Source organism: Pleurodeles waltl, chromosome 4_2, assembly GCF_031143425.1.
Source record: "Pleurodeles waltl isolate 20211129_DDA chromosome 4_2, aPleWal1.hap1.20221129, whole genome shotgun sequence".
Classification (NCBI taxonomy): domain Eukaryota; kingdom Metazoa; phylum Chordata; class Amphibia; order Caudata; family Salamandridae; genus Pleurodeles; species Pleurodeles waltl.
In genome coordinates this window covers 618209294-618226204 of record NC_090443.1, presented here as the reverse complement: position 1 = coordinate 618226204, position 16911 = coordinate 618209294, and positions in this window count along the sequence as shown.

Here is a 16911-nt window from a genome sequence, read left to right as displayed (position 1 = left end):
GAGTTGTGGTGGTGTCTTGTGGGAGACCTGTGGGACATGGGGAACAGACTGTCAGTGTCTCCTATCTGGTGCACACTTCCTAATAAACATTTGCCTATGTACTGCCTACTTGACTACATTTCCCATAATGCATCATTCTGGTGTTTGCTACCCTGAAATGGAGCTATCTTGGTTGAGCTTGCCCCGTCTACATGGTGGGTGGGGGTATGGCATTAATAGGGGTACAGGCATGTCACATGGTACTCACCGGTTGATGTGGTGGGCTCTGAGGTGTCCAGGTCCCCAAATCCTGATACTGCCTCCTGCTCTAGGGTTTCCTCCACCCTTTCTTCCAGGGGTGTGGGTGGTGGTACTGACGATGGTCCCCCTCCTGTGCCTCTCATCTCCCGGAGCCTTTCAGCCACCCTCTCCTTGGTCCGGGAGCGGAGGTCATACCACCTTTTTTTTATTTCATCAATACTCCTGTGGCTCACCCCCAGGGAGTTGATTTTTTCCTGGATGTCCTGCTACATCTGTCTCTTGGTGGCTTCAGGCACATTGAGGGCTGCCTTCCCAAATAATTTGTAATAGTGCTGACAGCATTCATCTGTCAGCACCTCCAGCTCCCTCTCTGAGAACTTCAGTTTTCTCTTCCTTGGAGTTCCTTCCATTGCAGCTGCTGTTTCTCCTGTGTGCAGTTCAGCAGTTAAAAAGGGTGTGGTCCTCCCTCCTCCCAGGTGTATTTGTAAACTTCCTGGCTGTGATGTCATCATCATGTGCCAGGAAGTGTTTCCAGAGTGTTCTGGAGTGGTTTCTGGAGTGTTCTGCAGCACCTGTAAGCAATTTACATGCAAATTGCAATTTGCGACACCCACTCGCAAATTGCGAGTTCGTTTTTTGCACGGTCGTAAAAAGCGACCTCGCAATCGGCGGACTCGCTCACTGCGTTGCGACTCTGGGTGTGAGTCGCTATTTCGGCACTGTTATTTTACCTGCATTTCGATTTGCGACTCGCATTTTGCGAGTCGCATCAACTCGCAAATTGCGAGTCGCACATTTTTTGTTTCCTACATCTGGCCCTAGGTGATTAATAATTGTGTTGCTTGAACAAGGATTTACCTTAAAAAGCAAGAGACAAGAGGCTTCTGGCAAATCAGGAAACAGTTCATTTAATTAAATATTATGGCAGAGAGAGCAGTTACAGCACTGGGGTCTGAAGACTGTCTTTAAAAGAACATCAAAATGACCCACATTTTATACATTTCTCTAGGAGCAATAAACACATAAAACATTATTTCCCTGGTGAAGTATGCCAACTCTTGACAAGCAGTCGTAGATACAATTTCAAGAAAGGAATGGGCCTCGACCTGGCATGTACACTATGTGGGCCAGCAAGCACATGTCCAGATGTCAGGCCCGAGAGGTGCTTGGTCACTGTGTGGGCTGTGTATGCTGTGTTCTGATTGGCTAAGTGTACCTACCTATATGTGCCATCTAGCTTTATGGGGCCTTGAGAATGCATGCATCCCTCTAGCCATTTGTTCTTTATTGGGGCCAATCTCTGTGGACTATTGTAGTGTTGCTGCCTATCTGTGAGATCTGATCTAAGGTTGTGTGTTTGGCTGTCAGCTAAGAGCTACCCCACCTGTGACCTATAAGTCATTAACCTTTAGGCCTGGGCTGCAGAGCCTGCCTGACCATGTACCTACTTGCTGGGGTTGAAGGAGAGTTCATGACCGGGGAATCCAACAGGAGTAATGTGACTTCGATTGTGTATGGAAGTGTATCATTTGTGTATAAAGGTTTCTTGTTTTCATGAGCCTTAATTGATATTAACTATGTATTTCTTTTATCCAACCACAACAAATCCTAAAGTTAGATGAGTCATATGTAAAGATGTGGGTCTAAACTGTCTTTTACTACTCAACAGAGAAGCAGATGGAACATCTTTCTAAGCTGCCCAAGGTCCCAACGCCCTTTTTCTATACCACTCACACAGTGAAATGTTTATTATGAAGCACCAAGATTACTGGGCACTTGATTAATTCTTAACTTGTTGAGGGTACCAGATTTTTAGGAAGTACTTAGCATCACGAACATGAACTGAATTCAACTGGATAATTTTTCATAAAGATATTTGGATTTTGTTCACCTCCTGATCAGATTGATGGGGTAAGATATATGTTAAAGTTGCCCATGATCACTGGATGATGGAGTGTCAAACATCACGGCACAGAGGTGCCACTCTAAGCTTTTTTCTGGTGTCAATATTTCTTAATCAAGGACTCCAATTACAGTCTTGTTACATCATAAAACATTGCCATTTGCTGTACAGACATAACCACAGCTGCAAAGTTCTGTGATCCTTGAAAACTTGAAAATGAAAATGTAACTGTGAAGTAGCTTCCCTACCCTCCCTCACTTAAGGCTGGGTTTCACATCTTTCACCTTAGCATACCACTTCCTCTGTATGCTCCTAAACTCATTTAGCATTTAAACTAAACAGGAAGACAAAATGTGCCAATTGTGTTTCAGCAGTTTCTACTTAAAAGGCATGCTAAGCAGAAGATCGACTTCTCTGGCTTTTTTTGTCTTCTTTTGTAATTTGCTGAGCCATTCACTTTGATGACAGATGGTTATGTTTATTTTTCTGCCTTATTTAAACATCCAAACAATTGAGTTATAATTATTTAATACATTCGTAAATCTTTTTGAAAGTCTTGTCATCAACTTTACAATGCTCATTATGACATTCCTTTTCAGGTGTTGCCTACAAACAGCTTTAGCTGTTTGGTGCATCAGGCCTATTTTGTTCAATGTAGACTTGGGAAGGATTTACTGTTTCTTCATGCATTGCGCAAGAGGAAAACCACGGCACAGAACTACATCTACTAAGATTGGCCTGCTACTCCTGTCATTCCCTGCACTGATGCTCTAAAATGCTGTATTGTCATTATATGGGGCTGCCTCCCTAAGCCACAAGAGTCAGAATTCTACCCTCTGGTGCAAGCACTGAGTTCAACACACCAACAAAATTCAGAAACTCAGTTGGAATAGGATCCATACAAAACCCAATAATAAAATACAGTGCAGGTGATGTTTTCCGGTCTTGGTTAGTCCCTCTAGATGAGTTCAGGGACACAGCTGAACCCCAAATGTTCTTCCATACATGAATAACACAGACAAACTAACACTAGGAAACATGAGATAAAACGTTAAAATGTTTATTTCTAAAACGAAAGTCTAGTGCACAAAATACAAACAGTAACCACAGAATGTAAAAATAAAGGAAGCAATGAATTACATGGCCAGTGAAAACAATATGAACATTTCTAGTATGGTTAGCAAGTTTCTAGAATCCTTATACCTATCCTTAGCACTTTGCTAAAAGTTACCGGGCACAGAATATAGCATTCCTCTAAATCGAGTATATTGTGATGAATCACACAACATACCTTTTCTCAGTCAGAAATATGTGTAGCTATTTTTATCTCCGTTTTTGCCCAGGAATTATAAGCAGGGTTGGGCGGACAGTCACTTCTCTTTGCTGCCCTTCGAACCCCCGAGCAATCCCTGACTGGGGCTGGTTTGTTGCAGCATACCGGCATAACCTTTGCCTGATAGTTTGGAGGCAAAGCCTCTCCTACCGACGGCCAAATGTAGGGGTTGTTACAGCACCTGTTTATCGATTTGTATCTTATGCATGTAAGTTTGACGACGTTAAAGACCCAACAAGATAACAGAAGTATGGTGACAAATGTGTCATCACAATTCACATGTAGACGTTTCAGCCTCCACTGTCAGCATTTCCACTAATATGGCAGCGACCTATAACAAAAACAACGAAAAATTGGCCTAGTTAGGAGACTGACATATGTTAACACTTCTGCACATGTTTAAATGTTCATAACAGGCTTGCATGACACAGCCTTGAAGAGGTCAGTGCATGCCGATTAGTAAAGGCATTTTACTGGATGCAAACCCTTCCAGTACACATGCCTATGTTTAGAAAAACATAACAAATACCACTCACTGAATATGTGCTGTCACCTCAGCACACTTGCAATCGACGTTTTCGTGAGAAATGGGATATTTGCACAAAGCTGAGTCTGCCTATCTTAGTTGATCAGGCTTTGTATCAGAACCTATGTGTTATTTCAGATCCACTCAAATATTACCCGGTAAAGTCCCTTTGATGAAAAGCCGTGCAAAATGATTTGGGTTTTTTTGTGCACTGAGAAACAGCGCCTTTTCAATACCCCTTTTGTTCTGGCAAGCATATATAATGTGACACTTCTGTTGCTCTCTTTCACTTTGTGCTGATGCAGGGCCTTAGTAAATCTGGACCTTTTAGTCCGTTTTGAATTTGTCCTTTGCTCATAATTCACTGACTTTGTTGTCTATCTCAGTACTCTCATTTCATTACTATTCTTATCTGTTTCCTACTCAGGGAACATTTCAGTTTCACAGAGTTTTAATTGGATAAGTTACATCCTTTAAGTGCTGATGTCAAGATGTCTTCTCTCTAATTCCACCTCGGCCCTGCTCTCTTTATTTAGAAATGAGGTCCTCCAGCGGTGGTTTGCTGCAACATATTCCCTCTGTCACTAATTCAGAGGAAGGTGGTCATCTTTGATTGTTCTTTAAACCATCACATCATTGCTCCCTGTGCATGTGCGTGCATAGGTGGCCATCTTGGAATAATTTATCATAAAGCATCATAAAAAACACACAAAAAGGCTGCAGTTCGTGTGCACAAATACTAGCAACTTAAGTAATACCTTTTCATTAAAAAAAAAAGCAATCCAGTGTGACTGTCCAAGAATGCAGATGCATGGAGGCCATCTGGGAAAAAACACTGGGAAATTGGCGGTGCGTTAGTGTCACAGGGAAGAGCTACTTGCTTTGCCAATGCTTGTTGGATTTTTTATACCGCATCCCCAAGCACTCCCTCACAGTAAGTTTTAGGTCTGGTTTGCACTACTAAATGTAATGCTGAGGATACCTGAATTGGTGTTTTCCTACTAAGACTAGGAGTCCTAAACTAATGAATGAATTGCATTATAATCATAAGCAACATCCTATATGTGAATCTACCTATGTTAATTCTATCTGTATTGACGTATTATAAACATTGTACTGACGATGTTTGAGTCACACTGATTCCGTGAGCACAGAGGACATTCAGGCAAAAAAGTATGTGGAAATAGCTTCGTTTTTTCTTGCTAATAGTGGGGCCTGTTGCTTACTTTCTCTTAAATGAGATGTTTAAATCAGTTTATACCAGATAATCTTTAAAAAACCCAAAGAACTGAATGCACATTCTTATATTAAAGGGCATGTGACACTATGGCCCTCATTTCGACTTTGGCGATCTTTTTCAAAGACCGCAGAGGTAACGCCGTGCTAAAGACCGCCAGTGCAGGTGGTTTTCCGCGCGGCGTATTCTGACTGTTGGCAGCCCTCCGTCCTTTTTCAGACGGAGAGCCGCCAGCAGCCATACTGGCGGTCGGTGGGGAAGTGGAGGCTGCTCCACTTCCACCGCCCGTCATCAGAACACCGCCCACCGAATCACGCTCCATGATTCGGTGTGGCGGTGTTCTGGTGACGGGGAGCTGGCGGCAGAGCAGCCCCCTTGGATCCCGTCCCCTCCCAGAGGATCAACGGACAATGTAAGGGGGGGTGTTGTGTGTTGTGTGAGTATGTAGAGGAGGTGTGTGAGTGCGTGTATGCATGCAGGGGGTGTGTTGTGTGTATGGGAAATGTGTGCGGGTCGGTCTGTGTGCATGTCTGTTTGTATGTGTGCGGGTATGTGTTGTTGCAGTGTATGTGTGAATGTAGGGGTGTGTGCCTGTGCATGTTGGGGGTGGGAAGGGGGTGTGTGTCTGTGCATGTTGGGGGTGGCGGTGGGGAGGGGGTGTGTGTCTGTGCATGTTGGGGGTAGGGGTGGGGAGGGGGTCCTGCCACCTTTGGGGGATGACAGGGGTGTGGGGGGAGAACTCGGGTGCAGGAGGGGACTTGGGGAGCCCCCTATCAGTGCCAGGGAAAGAATTTCCTGGCACTGATAGTGCCTACCGCCATGGATTTCGTGGCAGTTCCAAACCACCCGAAATCCAGGGTGGTATGCAGGGTCCTGATACCGCCGGCGGTGTGGTGACGGCCGCTGGGCTGGAGACCGAAGTCTCCAGCCCAGCGGTCATCACCGCCCTGGCGGTCAGAGTGGAGAAGTGGCGGATGACCATGGCGGTAACCGCCATGGTCATAATAAAAAAACAAAATTCGCCGGCCTGTTAGCGGTTTTACCACCACTTCTCCCCCGTCTGCCAGGGTCATAATGAGGGCCTATGTATTTCATGCATAATTAGTAGCTAAGGTGTAATATAGATTAGAATTCCAGAAAAAAAAATGTATATTTTGTAAATTGAGGAGTGCTATAATATATTTCTAAAATCATGTATCTCTATAAAGTATTTGCAGGGCCAGCTTTAGCGCTGGTGGCGGCCGGTCCAGCAGTGTTTTTTGGCACCAAAGGTGCCCCACCAACCCCCTACCCCCCTCACACGCAAGCACACGACCACCATCTCTCCATCGCTCCTCTCACCTAAGTTTTGTTTGTTTTAAAGCGCCTGTACGCTAGCTTTACTAATCAACTCAGCTCTCCACATAAAATATGGTTCTGTTCTTTACAGCAGGCATATTAACCCTCTGCGCTACCTTATGGAAAGTCAAAGCTGCCCCTAGACAAAACACGATCTCTCTGTAGCAAGAACATTAATCACATTAGTTATCTTGGCATGTTAAGTGCTTCCTGAAGGCTGGATTCACAAGGAATTTCTCAGCAGGTACTTTCAAATCGCAAATTTCGTAAGTGTTTGCTAAACGCAGTGTCCCGCTGAGGGCAGCACCCCCCCCTCAATCTAGGTCAGCACCCGGTGAGCCACAGCGGTCGCACCGCCCTAAAGCCGGCTTTGAGTATTTTCTCATGGTAATGAAAGTAAAGGATTTTGGACCAAATGTACAAATGAAATTTGCGGTTGCAGTCAGTGATTCACAAGATCACATGTCTGCACCCGCAAAATAAATTTTTGTGATGCAGTCAGAAAAGCCGTCCGACTTGCAGAAGGGGTTCTGCTACTCATTCCGAATTAAGAGGGACATTAAAAGAAAGAGCAACCCCCTCCTAACTGGGGTTTGTACAATGGTTTTTGTTGTAACCTATTAATAAGATAACAACACCCGAGTTGGTCTGGTATCTCATTGGCAATATGGAAGCTGTCTGTTTTAGAAATCTTCCACTTTGCAAATAGTGTTTGGTATTCTTGCGGGGACGTGGCAGACAGTGGTCCAAGGAACCCCTGCATGCCACTCCTCATGGCTTCCCAAAGAGGTTAAGAATGTTTTCCACAAGGGTCATATGCTGCTTTATAAAAGGTGTATTTGGTAATACAAATGCAGGGATGTAGATCTGTGTCCCTTATTGGCAACCTTCCATGTGTTTGTAGCCAATCGAAAGGGGTCATAAATAACAACTTGCATGATCAATACTTTATTCAGTTTCTGAATGCAAATTTTCCCATGAGACCTATTAGTACATGGGTGACATTGGATACGGACAGACGGGTTGCAAACAATTCATGCACTATTTGCTGCCACTATTTACAGCCTGCCTGTATGTATAGCAGAGGCTTACAAATATGACAAGTAATTATACTGTTCTCTAATGTAATCAATAAAAAATATGTATTTTCGAAACAAGTAATAAACACCATAATGAAATATGATAGGTGCATCTTCCTGCCACAACCATTGCTGTAAGGAGCATTATCGTCAGAGCTAGCCTTTCCTCTGCAGACAAATATTTCAGGATCACTGCATCAGAATACCTGCCTGGAGTAGAGGATTCCCTGTGATATTTCGCAAGACTGGCCTAGATTAATTACCTGTGACAGAAAATTCGGTGGGCAACATTTATCAGTTCCTACATGAGATACCTTCCAGCAGTAGAACTGTGTGTTGTGCTGTGTCAATACTCTGGAGTGATTAACAAGCTGATCTGGTAAATATTTCTTTGGGGAAATGAGAGCAGAGAAATCATTGAGAGAAATTTTCGACAGTGTTTTCAGGTTTGTTTGACGCTATAGATTCAAGTCACATATTTTTCTCTTCCCTTTAAAAATGTCACATTTGTAAGGCATGCAAATAAAGGATGCTACCACATATATTGTAATTATTATTTACAGAAAAGAGATGACAAATTGCACTCTTGATCAAGATTTTTGTGATTCTTTCCAGTATAAGGCACGTTTAAATTCAGCACCAAGTGTCACAGACAGTATAGTGAAATCTTCAAAAAATATGTCTTTTTCATAGTTTGTTTTAAAGTTAGAGAGAGATACTTAGGCCCTCATTATGAGTCTGGTAGTCCTAGGACTGCCAGACTCGCGGTGGCAGTCTGACTGCCGACAAAGAGGTGGTCCCCCTGCTTTGGCGGCGGTCAGACAGCCACATTATGGCCATGGTGAAAGCGCCACGTTTGGACCGCTGGCACCACCAGTTTCCCTCCACAGGAGGGGCTGGCAGTGCCGGTGCTTCTACACTGCCAAGAAAGCGCTGCATGCAGCGCCGCCCTGGGGATTACATGTCCCCTCTCCGCCAGCTTTTGCATGGTGGTACCACCGCCATGTAAAAGGTGGTAGAGACGGGATGCACTTGGCATGGGTAGTGCAGGGCCCTCCATGGACAGCCCCATCACACTTTTCACTATCTGCTTAGCAGACAGTGAAATGTGCAGCAGGTGCTGTTGCACCCTACGCACAGCAACATTGCCGACTGCTCTATTAGGAGCGGGCTTCAGTGTTGTGGGCTGCTTCACACTGGGCCAGCGAGAAACTAGTAATAGGGGCCACGGGAAGGTCACTGCACTGGTGGTGACCTGACCACAGGAGATTGGCAGGCGGCCTTTTCTGCCCGGCAAACTCATAATGAGGGGTTAGGCTTTCATTATGAGTGGACAGTGAAATAGGATTGATTTTCCCCACCTCGTAGTTACCAATGCCAGGGTGCTGTTGACTTATGGGGGAGGAAAATTAAGCCCATTATAAGTTGAACCCATAGTGTCCCTGTTAGAAATGGAGTCTTTGGTTGACAGTCAGGTTACACCCTGTTCAAGCAAGGACCCTCACTCTAGTCAGGGTAAAAGAGAATCACCCTCAGCTAACCCCTGCTTACCCCCTTGGTAGCTTGGCAGAGCAGTAGGCTTAACTTCAGAGTGCTAGGTGTTAAGTATTTGTACCAACACACACAGTAACTTAATGAAAACACTACAAAATGACACAACACCAGTTTAGTTAAATAAAAAAATATTTATCTAAACAAGACCAAAACGACAAAAATCCGACATACACAAGTTAAGTTATGAATTTTCAAAGATTAAATTAAAAAATAGCACTTAGAAACACAAAATGCTTCGATGAGGTGTTAACACGGCTTCGTAATGGAGTCGTTCCCAACAATCTGACACCAGCGGCACCGGACACGGAGTCGCATAGACCCACAGGTACAGTACCTTGGTGAAGAAATGAAAACGAGCCGATGCGCGAAGTCAGGGATCACGTGTCTATGCGAAACGTTGAATCAGTGCACTTCGTGCGGCGTCAGTCACGACGTGATGCGACGACTTCCATGGAGTCACGGACTTTGGTGGGGTTGCAGCGATGTCGGGCCTGCGAAGGTCGTCGCGTTCCAGCGAAGACCACGGAGTCGGTTGCTGGTGACGTCACCGAATTCAGCAGCGGCATCGGTCCGAAGTCATCCGAAGTCGATTTCCTTGGATTTTCACCAGCTTTTACTTTCAAGGGCCCATGGACTGGATAGGGCACCACTTGTCAGAGCAGGAGTCTCTCCAGAGACTCCAGGTGCTGGCAGAGAGAAGTCTTTGCTGTCCCTGAGACTTCAAACAACAGGAGGCAAGCTCTAAATCTAGCCCTTGGAGATTAATTCTCAAGATGGAAGGCACACAAAGTCCAGTCTTTGCCCTCTTACTCTGGTAGAAGCAGCAACTGCAGGATAGCTCCACAAAGCATAGTCACAGGCAGGGCAGATCTTCTTCCTCACCTCTTCAGCTTTTCCTCTTGTTTCCAGAAGTGTTCTAAAGTCTGTAGTTTTGGGTTCCCTTCTTATACCCAATTTCTCCTTTGAAGTAGGCCTACTTCAAAGTAATGTCTCTTTTGAATGTGAAATCCTGCCTTGCCCAGGCCAGGCCCCAGGCACTCACCAGGGGGCCGGAGACTGCATTGTGTGAGGACATACACAGCCCTTTCAGGTGTAAGTGACCACTCCTCCCTTCCCTCCTAGCACAAATGGCTCATCAGGAAATGCAGACTACACCCCAGCTCCCTTTGTGTCACTGTCTAGTGTGAGGTGCAACCAGCCCAACTGTCAAACTGACCCAGACAGGGAATCCACAACCAGGCAGAGTCACAGAAATGGTATAAGCAAGAAAATGCTCACTTTCTAAAAGTGGCATTTTCATACACAAAATCTTAAAATCAACTTTACTAAAAGATGTATTTTTAAATTGTGAGCTCAGAGACCCCAAACTCCACATGTCCATCCGCTGCCAAAGGGAATCTACACTTTAATCAGATTTAAAGGTAGCCCCCATGTTAACCTATGAGAGGGAGAGGCCTTGCAACAGTGAAAAACAAATTTAGCAATATTTCACTGTCAGGACATATAAAACACATTACTATGGGGGTCATTACAACTTTGGCGGGGGGCTACCGCCGACATCCAAGCTGTAACCGCCGGGCGGCCGCCAATGCGGTCGCACTCCCGCAGTGCCCATTTGGACATCCCCGCTGGGCCGCAATATGGGAGCCGGCGGTGTTGCGGCCGTCCGACGGGTGCAGTTGCACCCGTCACGCTTTTCTCTGTCTGCATAGCAGACAGTGAACAGCCACATGGGGCCCTGTCAGGGGGCCCCATGACTCCCCGTACCGCCAGCCTTTTCCTGGCGGTTCATACCGCCAGAAAAAGGCTGGCGGTTGAGGACTCGTAATCCCCTGGGCAGCGCTGCAAGCAGCGCTGCCCAGGCGGATTATCAACGCCGGGGCAAAAGTGGCAGAATACCGCCGGCCCCAGCGGTGCGACCGCAGCGCTTCCGCCGTGGTCGTAATAGGCCAGGAAGCACCGCCAGCCTGTTGGTGGTGCTTCCGTCATTTTAGCCCGCCAGGGTCAAAATGACCCCCTATATGTCCTACCTTAACCATACACTGCACCATGCCCTTGGGGCTACCTAGGGCCTATCTTAGGGGTGTCTGACATGTAAGAAAAGGGAAGGTATAGGCCTGGCAAGTGGGTATACTTGCCAAGTCGACTTTACAATTAAAACGGCACACAGAGACACTGCAGTGGCCGGTCTGAGACATGATTACAGAGTTACGTATGTGGGTGACACAACTAGTGCTGCAGGCCCACTGATAGCATTTGATTTAAAGGCCCTGGGCACCTCTAGTGCACTGTACTAGGGACTTACTAATAAATCAAATATGCCAATCATGGATAAGCCAATTACATACTGGTTAGTAGTGGTAAAGTGCTCAGAGTTCAAAAGCCAACGGCTACAGGTCATAAATAATAGGAGGCAGGAGGCAAAAAGATTGGGGATGACCCTGAATAAGCAAAAAAATGTCCAACAGTCCCCTAAGAAATGAACAATAATAGGGGAAATGGTATTTCTAGGTCAGCTTCCCTCTGTGACTGAAAACACTGGGTGAAAGTAAAAAAACTCATATTTCAGATGGGACGACTAACTGCTGCTACTGGCCCCATCAGAAATAAGAGGCCACTCATAATGAAGTCTGTGATAGAGTCATCCTTTTGGCCCTGATCACCTGCACCATTTGACTGACACTGGTTGGTACTGACTGACTGTGCCCTGGGCTCTGCTAACCAGACCCAGGGTTAGTGTTCTGTTTAAAAGATATATGCTAATTACGAGTAATTATAGTTGGCTCTTATAACCTACCTGTAAGTCCCTAGTATATTCTAGGGCATGAAGGTTTAGGAATCCCAGTGGAGTTAGGAGACATATGGGTGCACTGCTGTGGTGTCTGGTGTAATTCTTAAGGCAGGCATGATTTACTGGCTGCTTTAAAAAAAAAATCAAGCCCAAATTCGACTTTGAAATTAAAAGTACTTCCAAAGTCTTAACCTCCCTTTTTTACATATGTCATCCTTAAAGTCTACCCTCGGTGCCCCAAGGATAGATGCAGTGTAACTATAAGCAGGGACATTATAAACATTGTTTTATAAGCAATGGTGAGGGAAAAACTGCCACTCTCATTTTTCCGCATTGTAGTGCATTAACTCCATAGGTTAACATTGGAAGGCTTTATTTTAAATTATGAAAGTCTTTTGTTGGATAGGAACAAGCTAAATATGTCTTTCTAGATGTTAAATTAGTAGTTAGAACAAATCCAACAACTTGCCAAAGTTAGATTTATTATAACTATTACAGGGACGGAGTTTTAGAACTCTTTCTAAAAGATACCTAAAAGCAGCCCTATAGTAGTTTTTTCTGATTGGTCAGCCTCTAGCAGGCTGAGCAAAGCTACCTTAATGAGGTTTGAAGTGGCCTAAGCTGAGACAAAGGAAGTACCTGGTGGGTGGAGCTCTGCATTAGCAGATGACAGTGCAGGAAGGGTACTGGGTGGTCAAATTGGTCTTCAAAGAAGGAACAGACACTTGGGATAGCAAGCAGACCTTTTCCATTTCTTGCACTCCCAGCCAGATGAGAGACCCAGTAATTAAATTAGGAGAGGGACTGGAAGCAGGTTGTTAGGGAAATTTAGCCACACCAGTGGGTGGGCCTAGCCACACCTGTACCTCCTTGAGAGATTTTCTCCATCTTGAATTCGTAAGGAACAATGTTTTCTGGGATTGACATATGCCACACTTCACAGGAATTGGGCAACTCTGAAAACGATACTCTACTTCCCATCGGTCATGGGTGCGCCTGTGCTTGTCACCACAGAAACCTGTATAAATATGACAGAGCTGCCTGGCACCTCGGATCCCTGCAGGAAGAAAATCAGAAGAAGAAGATCTGACTTGTGAAACCCCTGGTTTGCACCTGAAGGACTGCACCCCCAAGGACTGCACCAGCTGCACACTCTGGGCTTCATCACAAAAAAGTACTTTGCCTTGCGTCTAATGAACCAGGAGTGCACTTCCTGTAAGCAACAGGTACACAGGAGCTACGAAGAGTCAGCTGCATCAAGTCCTGCAAGAAAAGCCCAGCTGACCAGCATCCAGGTGGCTTTTTAAGGGTTTTGATCAGGTGCATTCTGGGAATTGCAGTCCCAACTCCCAAGGAGCAACTCAGAGCTTCTGGAACAATGGACCAAGTTTGTGGACACTGCAAAACCCCAAAAAGGACTTCTGGAGGAAGATCCAGAAGTTTGGAGATGTTTGGAGCAACCAAGGAAACAGTTCCGTAAGGTGACCGACACGTCAATGAGAGTCAAGCTGGTGACATCGAACCGCAAACCAGCCTGAATATCAGGTTCATCCTGCTGAAGGTCCAGAACTTTTCCCCATCTACGAAACTTCCAGGAGTTGACTGGGCCTTCATGCTGAGCCAAGTCAACGATGTTGCAGCACAAGCTGAACTGGAGAGCAGTCTCGCTCGATGATAAGAGAAAAAGGTGCAAAAAAAAAGACTAATAGCCTGATTACAATCTTGATGTTTAGAATACTCCATCACAAACTTGACGGATTTTATGTTCACTCTATTACAATCTCCTTAGGACATAATGGGAATGTAATATGGCGGATGGGATATCCGTCATATTTGGAATGGAGTAACCCCATCCGGCAAGATTATAATCAGGCCCTAAGGGCCTGATTTAGATGTTATCGAATGGGTTACTCTGTCACAAAGGTGACAGATAGCTTGTCCACCAAAATTTGAATCCCATTATAGCCTATGGGTTTTATGTATCAACGGACAGGCTATCAGTCACCGCTGTGACGGAGTAACCTGCCTGCCGACATCTAAATCAGGCCCCCTGTTGAAGGTAAAATTTTGACCAAGGCTTTCCGATCAGTGAACCTGACTTGGGCCCCATCATGGTTGGCCTCAAACTTTGACTTTGCCCCGCTCACGGGAGACCAGATGTCCACAGTTGGCACTTTTTGCTATTAGTCACTAGAAAGCACATTTATACATTTAAACTTTAAAAAATCATATCTCCAGTTCCCTAGATATGATTTTTGTCTTTTTGGTGTTATTTTAAAGACAAAATATTTCCTATTTTTTATAAATTTATAAATAGGTATTGGATTTTTATTGTGTGTTGTGCTTTACTTATTTGCTGTTTTGTTGATATTAAGGGGCATATTTATACTCCGTTTGCGCCGAATTAGCGTAGTTTTTTTCGACGCAAATTCGGCGCAAAACTAACGCCATATTAATACTTTGGCGTTAGACGCGTCTAGCGCCAAAGTATGAGGAATGAGCGTCATTTTTTTGCGTGAACGCCTTCCTTGCGTTAATGAGATGCAAGGTAGGCGTTCTCGTCTAAAAAAATGACTGCGACGCAAATGCGTCGTATTTATACTCCCGGGCAAAAATCACGCCCGGGAGTGGGCGGGGCAAAAAACCCCGCATTTGCGCCTCTTTTTAACGCCTGGGTCAGGGCAGGCGTTAAGGGACCTGTGGGCTCAAAGGCCCGTATTTCTACTTTTTGACGCTAAACTGCGCTAACGCAGTTTAGCGTCAAAAAGTTTTGCGGCGGCTAACGCCATTCGGAAGCGCCATGCGGGCGCCGTATTTATTGAATGGCGTTAGCCGGCGCTAGCAGACTGGCGCTGCCTGGTGTGCGTGGAAAAAAACCACGTACACCAGGCAGCGCCGGCGTTGGGAAAAATGGCGTTAGGGCGTCTTAAAATGGGGCAAGTCAGGTTGAGGCAAAAAAATCGCCTCCACCCGATTTGCGCCATTTTTAACGACGCCCAGACGCCATTTACATGACTCCTGTCTTAGTAAAGACAGGAGTCATGCCCCCTTGCCCAATGGCCATGCCCAGGGGACTTATGTCCTCTGGGCATGGTCATTGGGCATTGTGGCATGTAGGGGGGCACAAATCAGGCCCCCCTATGCCCAAAAAAAATATTTAAAAAAAAAAAATTATACTTACCTGAACTTACCTGAATGTCCCTGGGATGGGTCCCTCCATCCTTGGGTGTCCTCCTGGGGTGGGCAAGGGTGGCAGGGGGGGTCCCTGGGGGCATGGGAGGGCAGCTGTGGGCTCATTTTGAGCCCACAGGTCCCTTAACGCCTGCCCTGACCCAGGCGTTAAAAAAAAGAGGCGCAAATGCGGGGTTTTTTGCCCCGCCCACTCCCGGGCGTGATTTTTGCCCGGGAGTATAAATACGACGCATTTGCGTCGCAGTCATTTTTTTAGATGGGAACGCCTACCTTGCATCTCATTAACGCAAGGAAGGCGTTCACGCAAAAAAATGACGCTCATTCCTCATACTTTGGCGCTAGACGCGTCTAACGCCAAAGTATAAATATGGCGTTAGTTTTGCGCCTAATTTGCGTCGAAAAAAACGACGCTAATTCGGCGCAAACGGAGTATAAATATGCCCCAAAATGAGCCCACAGCTGACCTCCCATGCCCCCAGGGACCCCCCCTGCCACCCTTGCCCACCCCAGGAGGACACCCAAGGATGGAGGGACCCATCCCAGGGACATTCAGGTAAGTTCAGGTAAGTATCATTTTTTAAAAAAAATATTTTTTTGGGGCATAGGGGGGCCTGATTTGTGCCCCCCTACATGCCACAATGCCCAATGACCATGGCCAGGGGACATAAGTCCCCTGGGCATGGCCATTGGGCAAGGGGGCATGACTCCTGTCTTTACTAAGACAGGAGTCATGTAAATGGCGTCTGGGTGTCGTTAAAAATGGCGCAAATCGGGTGGAGGCGATTTTTTTGCCTCAACCTGACTTGCCCCATTTTAAGACGCCCTAACGCCATTTTTCCCAACGCCGGCGCTGCCTGGTGTACATGGTTTTTTTCCACGCACACCAGGCAGCGCCGGTCTGCTAGCGCCGGCTAACGCCATTCAATAAATACGGCGCCCGCATGGCGCTTCAGAATGGCGTTAGCCAGCGCTAAACTTTTTGACGCTAAACTGCGTCCCCCTTCACTTTTTTATTCTAGCCCCAGGGAAGTGGCAGCCCTGGGGCAGGATGCGAGGCTGAGTAGCCCCCTGCATTTACATTGTGATTAGCACTGGTGAAGTGGTGGTCCCTGGGGTTGCGAGCTAGCTGGGTGCCCCCCATCCATAAAAACTAAAGCCCTAGGAAGGTGGTGGTCCCTGGGGCAGCAGGCAGGGTCAGATGCCCCCCATGTTTAGTTTGTGATTAGCCCTGGGTGGTAGTAGTCCTCGGGGCTGCAGGGGGGGCAGGTAGCCCCCTGCATCCATTTATACTAAAGTCCTTGGGAGATGTCTGTCCCTAGGCAGCGGGGGCAGGTGGCCACCCCGCAATTGATATATGAATGTCCCCAGGACCTGGCCCACCCGGGGCCCTCACAAAAACAAGTGAGGGAGCCTGCGCTTGTTTTTTTACTTGTTTTTTACTAGATCCACGTATCCGTAATGAATCATAGCAAAATGTAAAAAAATGCTTTTTTACTCAGGGTGCGCTGTCCCCCTGGGACCCTAGCACCAGAGCTAATTGGTCAGGGTGACTCTAACCTGGCCGTTTTTCTTATTGTTTTACTTTTTTCCTGGGATTCTGCTGAAGCTGAGTCCGAACATGACTGCCAAAACTTCCTTGTTGAAGCGTTGGCAGGCAATCAGACCTCAGCACAAGATTGGAGGGGTTGCAAATCGTGTGCGTCCCTCTATATACAAAT